General features: G+C 42.9%; 1 long non-coding RNA gene across 1 annotated transcript; it reads right to left on the bottom strand.

Moving 5' to 3' along the window:
* Positions 1–671: 671 nt before the first annotated feature.
* LOC146027099 (uncharacterized) lies at positions 672–14,135 on the bottom strand. Its single transcript, XR_014454667.1, has 4 exons — positions 13,681–14,135; positions 7,539–7,580; positions 4,816–4,901; positions 672–964 (listed from the first exon to the last, which is right to left on the bottom strand). It is a non-coding gene; the product is annotated as an uncharacterized LOC146027099 (long non-coding RNA).
* Positions 14,136–14,921: the final 786 nt, after the last annotated feature.

Below are 14,921 nucleotides of genomic sequence, written 5' to 3'. Positions count from 1 at the left end.
CAAACAAGTCTTTAACTTTCTCAAAATCTATGCCCTAACAAGGCACACCACACTTTCTTTAAGTTCCACCTTTACTAACTTGCAATGTTGCCCTCTTTTTGTACCACTTACTTCTTTTGTAGCTATTCCTAGTTTCTCCCACAGGCCTAAATCCCACACACTTCTCTAATTGGAACTCTGCTGGGCTTTTTAGGGTTAGCCAGTTAGTAACAGAGTCTTGTATTAAATATTTCTTGGAAACTTAAGAAAAATTGGACATTCCCCATTATGACTTCCGGTTAGACATTTATGAAACACAACAATAGACTGGGCTTTGATAATTGGGATCTTACTTCTTTTGAGACTTTTTGTGTTGCTCTGCAATCCCCTTCACATGCAGTTTGTACTCTTACCCCTATTACCTGGCCTGACCCTAACCAGCCCTGGCATACTTCAGAATCCCGGCAGTTGGGATTCCACTGCTGGCATTGTCCTTGATATTGGTCTCCTGGTGGTAGTCGGGATACTGTCGTCGGTATTGTGAATGACAACATGGTGACTGGCTGATTCTGTACCCATCCCATATACAGTACAACTATTTTAAAAAACATACAGTAGTTTGCATGACATTTATTTTTAAGAGTGGTAAAGGACAGGTAATTGGGGTACTAAACAAAGACCATATAGCACATACTGTAGTTGTATTATTGGCATTAGCAAACAAAGTGGTACATTTTCTGTTTGGAGTACATGACATTATACAGGAGACAGTGTTTTGGCATTCCCTGTAGCCTTTATTATGCATATTTTCATTTAATATAATTATCCAAAGGAAGTGCAATCATAACAAATTCTTCAATAATCATTTACCAATCAGCAAAATGTAAGGTGAAGAACAATTTTTGGGGGGAGCTTATAACATTATTATTGAAACAGGATTCTTTTTTCAGCACATTCCAGCATCGGCATCATTCCCAGGCTTGATCTAAAGAATACATGAAATATATTTTGTAGAAATATAAAATGTTTTATTTCCATTATTGCACTAATTTAGCAATTATTTAATCATACATCAAAATATAAGTGAAAAAGGTTTGTTTGAAGGAATGGAGACTCATATGAATTATGTGGCTAAGTCAGGGAGACAAATAAATGACTCAGATTGTGTGGCCAGGTTAATAAACTATCATTATGGCTGCTGTAAAAAAAATAAAAAATTCCTAGCAGCACTTGGTTGGCGGTGCTTGCTGAAATATAAAGTAATGCATTCAAAGTCTACATAGCATAATTTTCCATGGACGCAAAGGAATAAGACAATAAACACTTTTTTTTTTCCAGGACACACTTCATAATTTAATTATGATTTGCATGTCAACATTTTAAATGTCATGCATTTTGACCGTGTCACCATTTTGACCATGTCAGCAAAATAATTGTTGGGATTCGGAAAGTGGCAGTATTTTGATTGTCTGCCAATAGTCGTCAGTATTTTGACCATCTATATTTTCACTGTCGGTAAATAGCATGCATCCCACCCGGAGATGCTATTTTCGCAAATGTTTCTATATTTTGATGTTTAGCTTTATAAAGTTGTAGTTTGTTTTACAAGCACTTATTCAGTTTTATTATTTTAAATATTAAAAATTGTCAAGTTCGCACATGTACTGTAATCACTCCTAGTAGGGATGGCCATCAGTGCAGTCGTCATCGAAGGTTGCCATCGATGGTGATACTGCAACCAGCCATCAAAAGTTACAAACCAGACCATTGATAGTTTTACCAATTGATGGTCATTCATTTTTTTGGGACTATCAGGAGGTGGGGGCAAGGCTTCATGGGTATTGGGGCGGAGCTATGCCCCGTGTCCCGGCACTCTGAAAAAAAATAAATTAATGGAAGGAAACCATCTGGTTGTACCCCATTGATGGCAAAGTATTTGACATCAGCCATAAACCATCGATGATTTTGAATTATCGATGGACGTTGGCCATCGGTACTTCCTAGTTAGACTAAAGTATCAAATGTGATTGGCATACATAGTCATTTTTCTGAGCCTGAGGAGGGAGACAGATCTCTGTGGAATGCCTTGATAATTGGGTGAGGAGATTTGAAATTCATTTTAATTACATTTTATTTGATTATATATATATTTTTTTACGAGTTTAACTCCCAATTACATTTGTGAATATGTTGCTGTTTATTAGACAATATTATTACACGTGTATTTCAGTAGAAATAGAGAAAGTTTTTTCTCAGAATAAAAAATAATTAAATATTAATTAATCAGCGTAACTGCGTGACCATGGGGACGGGCGGCACTGTGACGCGCGCCGATGACGTAGGCGGCTGACCGCGGGAAACGTGAATGGACGTGCACTCTGGTGTAGGGGATATAAGGTGAGCTGTTTGTTTGTTTGTTTATGCCTGATGACGATTTATAAATAAATCGAAACGTTGCAGAAACTCCTGTTGGATTTATTCTCACTTCGACTGTGTGCCGCCTTCACTGCCTCGGCGGTGTGAGTTCATATATATATATATATATATATATATATAACATACAGTTTCGGCGGCACTTCCAAATAATGCAAACACAGTCAGGATTGCAACAACGTTTCGAGGCGTTTATTCCCTTGTCATCAGGTCAAAAGATTACACAAAAAATAAACATTTAAATACATACATACCCGTGCGGGTATGTATGTATTTAAATGTTTATTTTTTGTGTAATCTTTTGACCTGATGACGAGGGAATAAACGCCTCGAAACGTTGTTGCAATCCTGACTGTGTTTGCATTATTTGGAAGTGCCGCCGAAACTGTATGTTATATTTGGAACCAGGATTTACTGGGACCAGGCTTGGGCACCCACACAGAAGTGCTTTATTACGTGGCTGTGCTGCTCAAATCATGTCTATATATATATATATATATATATATATATATATATATATATATATATATATAGCTTCCTGCTTTGGCTGTCAGTGCTACACATAAAAACAATCTAGAGCTCCCTTGAAGGCTATGTTGGGGAAGTGGTCTAATTATTAGAAACCCCCTTAGGTTAAGAGAGAGAGGCATGTTTGCAAGAGCAGAAACTTTGGATATAGCATTGGCTTTAGCAGTTTGTTCTAAGGAAGTTTCCGGGAGGGAATGTGTATGTGTATGTCACCCAGAGATCAGGACACAAAATGAATTACTGTCCAGTGCAAACATCCATTGGAGTTGGGAGGAACCAGAGGCGGATTTTCCAAAAGGTAACCTAGGCACTCGTCCAGGGCCCAGCAGGTCCCAAGGAGCCCCATAAAGATATCCTGGCCATTCAAAATCATTGCACAACTAATGTAATGTCATAACATCACATGAACCTGCCCACATTCCAAAAAGTCCCTTTGATGTACTTTTAAGTAAAAAAAAAAATTGGACACACAATATGGTTTCATCCACTGTACAGTAGGTAGGCAGTCCTTTTACTTTAAAAATGTCACTGGAATTAAGCCTCTTTCTAAAAGACCTAGAGCTTGTTTCAGATTTATATTCAACTGAACATTTATAGGTAGACTATGCACATGACAATGTACTCTATCAATGCTGCCTGCAATCAGTAGCAGAAAGATATAGTTCTATGGATTGTATGAGGGAGGTGGTCTTCAATCCGGTATTTTGCCTACGGCTCCATGAGATCTAAATCCAGCTCTAGATGGAACTTCTGCGTATGCCATCTATGGCAGCTCCCCTACTCTTGGTCCCCTTTGTGATTAGCACAAGGAGATCTGAGGGAGATTCAAGGAGATGACAGAGACAAAGCTCTTCATAGAGGCCCTTGTGATGTATCAGTCTAGTAACAAGGTTTCTAAGTACTCAGAAAGCCCCCCCCCCCCCCCCCGCTGTCCTGTTAGCAGGGATTGCACTGGCCCTGATTCTTGTGTTACTATTGTTCCTGCTCTGGCACAACTGTGCAGCTCTTCGGTCTGTTGTGTGGAAGGACAACATGAATTAGTTATATAACGGTTTTTTATTCATCTCTGTTATGAATGTCTAGGTTTTTAGGGTTGCAAAACAAAATGTCCCCCCCCCCCCCCTGCCATTTGCTTAACCATCACATCCAACAGTTCTGCTTTTTGAGGACTGTCCCATTATCCCACCTGCACACCACATGCCCCTATTTCAGCACACACAGGGTTCCAAATTTCCATTTGTTTGGAGGAATAAGTGACTATGATCCAATATCAGGGCCTTCTCTCCTACAGTATTTCTTCACCATGTAATTATGTGATCTTAAGGTTCTAATGAGGCCAATATGTAAATTTGTAATTTGTGTTGAACCTGAGCAGTGGGATGGGTAGAATATCCCTTATTCAAAATGCTCGGGACCAGAAAAATTTTGATTAACAGATTATTCCGTATTTCAGAATATTTTTATATCTCAATGATATATCTTGAGTTATCTTGCATTTATGTTGTATAAACACATCAAACACATGACATACACACAAATATGTTTTATTTGTGCATGAAACAAGGTTTCAAAACATGAAGCAAAGTTTGTGTACAATCTCAGGCGCTGAATTTGAATGCCAAGCAATCATGTCCTTATACTTATTTAGTGCCAGTTACATTTATTTATTTCACTTTCTGGAATGTATGGTTTTCGGAATAATTTGGATAACGGATACTTGGATAAGGATAAGGGATTCTCAACCTGTAGCACCATATGAAAAAAAGACAAAAGCACACACACACACACACACACACACACACACACACACACACACACATATATACTGTATATCATATATTATATATCACGGACTTTGATTACAGAAATACTTACTATATGGGGAAGAGTGTGATATGGAAATTGTACAGTTCTTCAGCACATTCTGTGCAGATCCCTTTAACTGTACAGATCTCACATCCCTACAGTGAGAGACAATTGTACAAGTTTAGTACAATATAAATAAGTAATCAACAAATACTGTAGATAAAACAGAAAGTCTTAAGCTAGGTACACACTGGAAGACGTGTGTACCCAGCCATTTATTGAGCAATGCTAGGAAGAGGAGTCACTAGTCGCACAGAAGAAATTTTGAATACTTTCAATTAAGTTATTCAAATGCACAGGAGAGGAGAGGTGACCCCTTGGGAGAGGTGACCCCTTGGGAGCAGGAGCCCAGCGGCAGATGACTCCATTGCCTCCCAGAGTTCAACCTCCACCTTGGCCCTACAAACTAACTGTAACAAAAAAAGCATTACAGTTTGTAGGGGGTGCCAAAAAGTCAACCACTGGCTCTGGCTCTGTCTAAGAGGGGATGGGAAGGGGTTAATTAGTTGTCGGAGGGTAATGAGTTTCCCCACCTCTCCAGGACCACTTTACTCCCTGGCTAAAACAACATGGCTGGAAATCTAGCATCCAGCAGTTATTTACTACTTACAATATCTAAGATTTTTTTCTAAAAAATAAAAAGTGATAAAATGATGTAACTAATAGCTTTTAAAACATCTTTCGGTATAATTTGCTTATAAAGTGATGAATTAAGTTTAAATCCCCTTTATTCATGCAATTGGCTAAAAAAAAAAAATTCAGAATGTTATTGGCTACACTAACAGAAATATTGCAAAGCATACGGCATAGGGCACTGCTTTACTGTTTATCAATTAACTAAATTATGTCCTTGTATTAAACAATGCATTTTTTTTTATTGAAGTTAATGATTATGGAAGTGTGATGAAATAATGAATTGTGGGTATCAGAAGTGTCAGAAGTAATATGTTCAAACTGAAATTTAAATTGCAGCCAGTATTTACCATGCACAGAAACAAAATAACTCATCCAAATCTAATGATGTGTACACATCGGGGAATTTTAATAGGATGAGAGAATCAGAAAGTGAGAGATTTGGTAAGAAATCTCCAGTTTTTTTTTTTAAAGCAGCAGTCATTTACATGGCAAAAACAGTTTGATTTTAAAATGTAAATGATTGCCGCTTTAAAAAACGGGAGTTTTCCTACCAAATCTCTCACTTTTAGGAGTCATCATTTATGACTCCTATCTGTCTTGCCTGTCATGGGTTTATTTCAGTGTTGGTATTCGACTTTCTGGTGGCCTCCGGTGGTGATTCTGTGCCATTACAGCCCAGTCTCTTGTGTATTAATGTATGCACAAGTCTGACCTCGTTATCCTGCCTGGGATGGATTGTGCACAGCTGCCTTCATGAAATCTGCTTGTGGGTTCAGCACTGTGGGGTACTGTAGATCCGATTCATGTGGGTCCTTCCCTATTAGTGCAGGGATTACTTTATGTGTTTATACCATCTCTTTGCATTGTTGCATTTGTGATTACTTGTATACCATCGCAGTGCATTGTTGCATCTATATTTTATTATATACCACAGCTGTGCATTGTTGCATCCACATTGTGTTTGTGTCCCCCCGTGTGTGCAAGTCATCTTGTATGCACTTACACCCGGGGTTATTCTGGGCCTGCCCCATCCTGGTTAGTCAGTTGTCCTCTTGCACTCTCCTTGCTTTGGCGGACAAGTTGACCCACCTAAGACGAGGCGGCATCAGAGACGGAGTGGGCATAACCAGCTCCATCGAACGCGGCTGTTAGTGGTGTAGCCTAGCAACGCACGTATACGCCAACTACAAGGGGAGGCAACAGAGTTAGGGGGCAGGTCTGGCAGTATCCTCCAGAGTCCTTACACTCACTTTCTGTATCTCTCATCTTAAAGCTCTTATTATGTTTCACTCGCAATTGCAAATTCCGTCTCAAATAATTAATATACATTGCTGCCGGCTGCCACGATGCTAGCGCATATGTATTAACATATGCGGCTAGCATCGCACTGGGGTCACCTCCATGGGTGCCTACTCCTCCCCTCATGCCAGGATATCTCAGCGTGGCTGTCCCTGAGGCCTCTGCCTCCCCCCTGCAGCTGGGAAGGACGTCTGGCTGCCTTGCTAGGGGGAGGAGGGAGTTAACCTTCCTGTTCCAGGAGAACCTGCAGCAAGGTAAGCCAGAAGGAGGGGAGAGGGGGGTCGGTGTAGGCAGCGTGTTTGCGGCGGAGGCAGCGGGTCTGGTGATAAGAAGCCCATAGACTTCTATAGGGTATCACCACCCAAAGGTGTCAATACCCTATCCGCCGAAGACGGTGCAGCCGGGTTTTAGTAAATTTGAAAATGCGATAAAATGGGGGTTTTACCTAATTTTCGGCTTAGTACATCCCACCCATAGTGAGATTACAATTGTATGTTCTGAGCATAGTGAGGTACTTATACGGTGTCCATTCCAATTTATGTCGACATACACACCAAAAAATATACTGTAAATATCATGTTAAACTATTTTATGTCGAAATTTTCCACGTCGACATATTGCTTGTGTTTACCTTTTGACCTTGGTGACTTAATGCATGTCGACCTTTTTCATGTACCGACCTTTTCCCTGTCCACCAATAATGGTCGACCTAATTACTGTTGAACCTATGACCCATACCCTGGAAAATAATTAGTCCTTCAATATTATATGAAGCTTAGTTTTGTAGATAAACTTACCAATAGAGTAAGGAGAGTGTTTATGTCACATCCAAAATCCATCTGTTACGTTAAAAGAAATAAAATGACAGTTACTGTAATATATTAAAATGCTTTTTTTCAAAATGTTGTTCTAAAGCTGGATACACACTTGGCAATATATTATTAAAGATATGAACGATTTTGGTATCACTAACAATATATATAGTGCAAATTGATCCCCATGTACCCATTATATATTTAATGATGCACGCTTCTATGCATCGGTAAAAACCCCACCGTCTGTACATGAAGCTTAATCTGACAAAATCATCAGAGACTTCCTTTATGAAACGGCGGAGCGGGAACAACAAGGAATGACTTCACCAACCGATATTGTGAACAATATAGGTCAGTGTGTGTATGCAGTACCCAGTTTAAGGGAGATATTCAATCCCGATTACAGCTGTCGGGACATACGGGCAGTCATGACCCTGTCCCATTCTTGGCCTGCTCAACAGCAAATCGGCAGGTTGGATTCAATGTCCCATCTGTCGATTGTCAAAAAGGTGGTGTCGCCGCGAAAAATGGCCGTGGATCGTCAAGATCCAGCTGTGAGCTCAACAATTCACGGCTGTTCTCAGCAAAACGAGCCAGACTGCTTTTGAAGTCAGGCTCATTTTGACACGATGCCTCTTTAATGCTGTTGTGAATGACAGCATTGAATACACACCTGCCATTGGAGGCGGAGGCGAGCAGAATCATCCCTTAACAACAGCCCCAGTGAGGGCATGTCAATACATTTATCTAAGGGGGAGCTTGCAGTAGACATATGCCCGGTTTCAAAATGTATCAGGAGTGATGAAAATATAGTTTAATTAGTCTGATATGGGTCTGATCTCAGGTTGTTTTTGCACCAAATAATGTTTTATTATAACAAGCTCCAATACACACACACCTTGGGGAGATGCACTAACCGTTTTCGACACGTTCAGGCGTCTCTAATGGTGCCGTTGTCCTGTTTGTTTATTATCTAACCTTCAATGGGAGAAGCGCACAGATAATTCTCTAAGCCCCACAGCGCTATTCTGACCTGCTTTGCAATTCGCGAAAAACTTTTTCACGGTCAGGGCAGCCAAACTATGGAACTCTCTTCCTGGTGAGTGGTGTCAGCAGGCATAATAAATACATTTAAAATAAGGTTGGACAAACATTTCTTGGTTAAAAACATCCAGGGGTACAAACAAGAATCATAATCTGTCTTTAAAAATATCAGAATACACTACATATAACAAGGTATAAGCTAATAAGCCAAGGTTGAACTCGATGGACGCAATTCTTTATTCGGATTCGGTATGAAATTCCGACGATAAAAATCCCGACACGGTCAAAATCCCGAATGGGTAATAATATCGACAAGGACAAAATCCCGACAAGGACAAAATCCCGACATTTAAAATCCCGACAGGGTCAAAATACCGACATATAGAATGTACAGGTGAAACAGTCAACATGACTTTCCGTCGACAGGTCGCGAGGTCGACATGGGTTTTTTCACTGTTTTTTTACCCGAATTTTGACACAGTCGACATTGACACAGTTGGAAGTGAACCGCAGCCCCTCGCTTTGCTCGCAATGCTTCGGGCATGGTGCTTCGCTGCACTCGGCACACTATTTTATTCCCCCACGTCACCCTAGTGGATGGTAGGGCATGTAATACCGCCTGTCGGCACATGTCGGGTCAAAACACAGTGAAAAAACCCATGTCGACCTTGCGACCTGTCGACGGAAAGTCATGTTGACTGTTTCACCTGTACATTTTATATGTCAGAATTTTGACCTTGTCGGGATTTTAAATGTTGGGATTCTGTCCTTGTCGGGATTTTGTCCTTGTCGGGATTTTAAATGTTGGGATTTTGTCCTTGTCGGGATTTTGTCCTTGTCGGTATTATGACCCATTCGGGATTTTGACTGCATCCCCTTTATTCACCCTTAACTACTATGTAACTATGTAATAATAATAATAATAATAATAATAATAATAATAATAATAATGTTAATAATATATGCCCTGCACCTCCCCCTAACTATAAGGTAACTCTGGAGCGATGCTCTGCAGCCCCCCACCCCCTTCAATTTTAGATGCAGTCCCATCTCAGGATGCGATGATCTGCAGTCTGCAGTCCCCTCTCAGGATGTGATGATCTGCAGTCTCTTTAATGTCAGTTGCAGCCACCCTATGTTGTGATGCCCTGCAAAACCTCATAGTAGGTGCAGGTACCCCTGTGAGCATTACAACACCCCACAAGATGAAATGCTCTGCAGACACCATAGCAGGTGCAGCACGCCCCATATAAGCCTGCACCCCTATCATGTGAAACAGCCCCTGCCCTGCAGACCCCACATCAGCACAACTCCCCCTGTGATGTGATGCTTTGCAGACCCCATATCAGGACAGCTCCCTGTGTTGTGATGCTCTGCAGACCCCATATCACGGCAGCCTCTGGTAATGTGATGCTCTGCAAACCCCATGAGCCTGTACCTACATAGACATACATAATGTATGTTTATACAGAATAAAAACACTATTGATAGTAAGTTATATCCTGTATATGGTTGCCAGTTGAAACTAGAGATGTGCGGCGGCCACTTTTTCTGGTTTTGGTTTTATATCTGGATCTCCCTTCGTGTTTTGGATCTGGATTGGTTTTGGCAAAACCACCCTTGCGGATTTTGGTTTTGGATCTGGATTTTTTTTGGGGGAAAAATGCAAAACATTGCTAAAATAACAGAATTTGGGCCTGTTTTTCCCCCTAAAGTATTATTAACCTCAATAACATTAGTTTCCACTCATTTCTAGTCAATTTTGATCACTTCATAGCTCACAAAATTGTTTTCATTTACTGTAGTTGGGCCAAAAGGGTATACCGAGGTAGCTGGATGACTAAGCTAGGTGACAGCAGTGGGCATCACATACATGTGGACCTTACACTTCCAACCTGGCACATCTTGGAAGCAGAGCGGCACTGCAGGGGCAGACAGGGTGGCAGTTTAATAAACTACCCCAAAAAAAGAGAAATGCTCCAAAGAGCAAAAAAATACAAAGAGGTATCGGCCTTGTCATGACTGGTGGTAGAAGCTTCAGCACTTCTATCAGGTTGCTGATCTCCCACTATTTCCTCCTCCATCATCCTCCAAAAATGTGTTTTTATTTTATTTATTACTTTTATTTATTTTTCTTACTTTACACTGGACACAGCCTGTCACACTGGACACAGCCCCTTGGACACTGGACACTGCCCCTGGACACAGCCCCTGGACACTGGACACTGCCCCTGGACACTGGACACAGCCCGTCACCCTGGACACAGCCCCTGGACACAGCCCCTGGACAATGGACACAGCATCTGGACACAGCTCCTGTACACTGGACACAGCCGTCACACTGGACACTGCCCCTGGACACAGCCCCTGGACACAACCCCTGTACACAGCCCCTGTACACAGCCCCTATACACTGGACACAACCCCTGTACACAGCCCCTGTACACTGGACACAACCCCTGTACACAGCCCCTGTACACTGGACACAGCCCCTGTACACTGGACACAGCCCCTGTACACAGCCACTGTACACTGGACACAGCCCCTGTACACTGGACACAGCCCCTGTACACTGAACACAACCCCTGTACACAGCCCCTGTACACTGGACACAACCCCTGTACACTGGACACAGCCCCTGTACACAGCCCCTGTACACTGGACACAGCCCCTGTACACTGGACACAGCCCCTGTACACAGCCCCTGTACACTGGACACAGCCCCTGTACACTGGACACAGCCCCTGTACACTGGACACAACCCCTGTACACAGCCCCTGTACACTGGACACAGCCCCTGTACACTGGACACAACCCCTGTACACTGGACACAAACCCTTCCCACTGCGTGTGGTGAATGGCATATTGCCAATTTTATTTCTCTCCGGAGGTGACTTTATTTTTTTTTATGGACCATTGTAAAATGACATTTCTGCTTTGCTTTTACATGGCCTCTAGGCCTTTGACCATTGGCCTTGCCATCATGAGTCTGACTGGTGGTAGCTGCTTCAGCACTTCTATCAGGTTGCTGATCTCCCACTATTTCCTCCTCCATCATCCTCCAAAAATGTGTTTTTATTTTATTTATTACTTTTATTTATTTTTCTTACTTTACACTGGACACAGCCTGTCACACTGGACACAGCCCCTTGGACACTGGACACTGCCCCTGGACACAGCCCCTGGACACTGCTCCTGGACACTGGACACAGCCCGTCACCCTGGACACAGCCCCTGGACACAGCCCCTGGACAATGGACACAGCATCTGGACACAGCTCCTGTACACTGGACACATCCGTCACACTGGACACTGCCCCTGGACACTGGACACAACCCCTGTACACAGCCCCTATACACTGGACACAACCCCTGTACACAGCCCCTGTACACAGCCCCTGTACACTGGACACAACCCCTGTACACTGGATACAGCCCCTGTCACACTTGCCACAACCCCTGTACACAGCCCCTGTACACTGGACACAGCCCCTGTACACAGCCCCTGTACACTGGACACAGCCCCTGTACACAGCCCCTGTACACTGGACACAGCCCCTGTACACTGAACACAACCCCTGTACACAGCCCCTGTACACTGAACACAACCCCTGTACACAGCCCCTGTACACTGGACACAGCCCCTGTACACTGGACACAGCCCCTGTACACAGCCCCTGTACACTGGACACAGCCCCTGTACACTGGACACAGCCCCTGTACACTGGACACAACCCCTGTACACAGCCCCTGTACACTGGACACAGCCCCTGTACACTGGACACAACCCCTGTACACTGGACACAAACCCTGTACACTGGACACAGACCCTGTCACACTGTACACAGTCCCTGTCACACTGGACACAAGCCCTGTCACACTGAACACAGACCCTGTACAGCCCCTTGTACACTGGCCACTGCAGCCCCTGTACACTGGACTTGTGTACAGCAGCCCCTGCAGACCCTAATCGAGTGAGCAGCAGCAAAATATATATTAGTATTATAGCACAGTGCACAACCACCCTGTTCCCTCTTCTATGCTGGAGTAAAGATGGCAGGGTGCGCGTGCGTCTTATATAGAATCCAGATCCCGCGAGAATCCGACAGCGCGATGATGACGTTTTGCCTCTTTTTCGATCCGGAATTGAGGCGGGAACTCCCGAACCGACTCGGATCCTGACTCGGCTCACCATATTCGGATCTGTCGGATCCCGACAATCCGGACCCGCTCATCTCTAGTTGAAACGGCTGTCGGGTCAGCCGCTGTATGCCTACATGCATTAATATGCCTTGCTTCTAAATACAAACATTTTTGTACCTCTAACATGTGAGTGCTGGATCTTTCCATCAAGGGCGGTAAGTGTTGTTTTTTATTAGGGACGTGCACCGGGCACTTTTTATGTTTCATGTGAAACACGTTTTGGGTCTGTATGTTGGGCAGTGTTTTGGATCTGGATCTGTTCCTAAACACCACCATTTTTGTACTTTAAACAAAAAGAATGTCTGTTGGTGCTGTGGGTGAGAGTTATGGGTGTTATCTGTATCCCAGCGGCCTTTGTGGTAGAGGGATGCTGCCCTCTATTTGGAAATATTAGAGAAAATTACCACTAGGCGCTCGGGATATAGAAAATGAATCAATAAATATGCAAATATATAAACTTAATTACTTAAAAAATCACATGAAATATATACTTAAGGATAAAAATAAAAAATAAACATAGAAATAAACCTTAAAGAAAAATAATTATGAATATAAATAACTTATACAAATAAGTAAGGATAGGTTTAAAATATATAATTACTCAAATGAGTAAACTATAATGCGCTGTGAAACATAACATAAAAGGTATACACATGTATTATTTTGTATCAAGTTTCCATCTGATGTTGGTATTGTATTTGGGCAATTGGTCAATTTCAGACCCTTAGTTTAGTGTAAACCCAGAGGTCCACTTTGTGGTTTTGCGGTCCTCTCTATATTTTGATCCACACCTATAGTTTTAAGTCCCAAGAGAGTATATTGTACGTGGGTGTGTGGCACAAAGGTAAGAGTTAGCTATTCATTAAAGGCTCACTTACATGTGCAGATTCCTGCCTCCCTTGTGTTATGGGTGGCTTAGGGTCCAAGGATTGTTGGGTTGCCGCTTATGTAGAGAAGCCGGCTGGCACACTGAAATTGAGTGAACAATGTCCACAGATGCTCCGTGACTTGAGCAGTGTTTCCCCGCTGAGCCGCCGGAATGGATAACCGGGTGAAGCTGTTTTGGCATGATGGGGAGAAAGGTCTGTAATGCACCAGGCAGGAGTCCTCCTTAGTAAGGTGTGGAAGCCGAATTGGCGGCGCCTGCCGTTGTTTGTGTGCACCGCTGCAGTCCCTCTGGCATGTGCACAGCATCTATTTAGTGCTGCTCAGCAGCTGACAGGGAGGACTTCTAACAGCCCCCCCGCCAGACACTTCCAACCCCTGGCGGGACGCGCGAATGTCCCTGAAAACGGGGACATTCCAGCAGGAATCAGGACTGTTGGGAGATATGTATACAGTATGTACAGTATTTTAGGAAAATGAATATGAAACCAAAGCTCTTACCACTGCTTGTGTAATATCATTCACAAATTGCTTACTGGTTTCCTGTAATGAAACAGTAACAATTAGTTAAGGAAAAATAAAAAAAAATATGTTTGCTGTTCAAGGAGGGCTGGCTGGGTTTAAAGGAGTCAGATCATAGTCCAAACCACTATTGTTGTGATAGATGAATGTTACTTTAAATAGCTGTATATATAATGTACAGTGTGATAATAATCAGGGTTACTTGTGTATTATCAGGGCGCCCACTAAGCAAATAGATTAGTGCCTTATTCTAGTGAGATCGCATCACATGTGATGGGACGCCGAATGTGTCCTCCCGACCTCGGGGTGGAGTTGACTGTGTGTGGAGTGTGGCGAGCGCAGCCACGGAGCCCGAAGTGTGGTGAGCGGACATGGATTAGTGTACATGTATTCTGCGTCCTCTCGCCATGCTTCGGGCTCGGTGCGCTTGCCACACTTTATAAAATCAACTCCATGCCGACGTGGATAGTGGGGGTATGAAAACATAGGGAGGACGCATTCCGCTGCATTCGACATGTTTCATGGTGACGTGGATAGTGGGGGTGTGCTAAATCACATTGCATCACATCATCTTGTATAGTGGGGGTGTGCTAAATCGCATTGCATGCAATTTGCGAGCGATGCAATGCGATCCGTGGCCAGGGGTGCAGTGAAAAAGAACTAGTACCTTCGCAACAAATGCAAAATTGCATGCAATGCAATCTCACTACGC

This window comes from Crinia signifera, chromosome 8 (genome assembly GCF_055691185.1).
Source record: "Crinia signifera chromosome 8, ASM5569118v1, whole genome shotgun sequence".
In the NCBI taxonomy this organism is placed as follows: domain Eukaryota; kingdom Metazoa; phylum Chordata; class Amphibia; order Anura; family Myobatrachidae; genus Crinia; species Crinia signifera.
The sequence above is the reverse complement of the archived record's forward strand: the minus strand, read 5'-3'. Positions and strand labels throughout refer to the sequence as shown.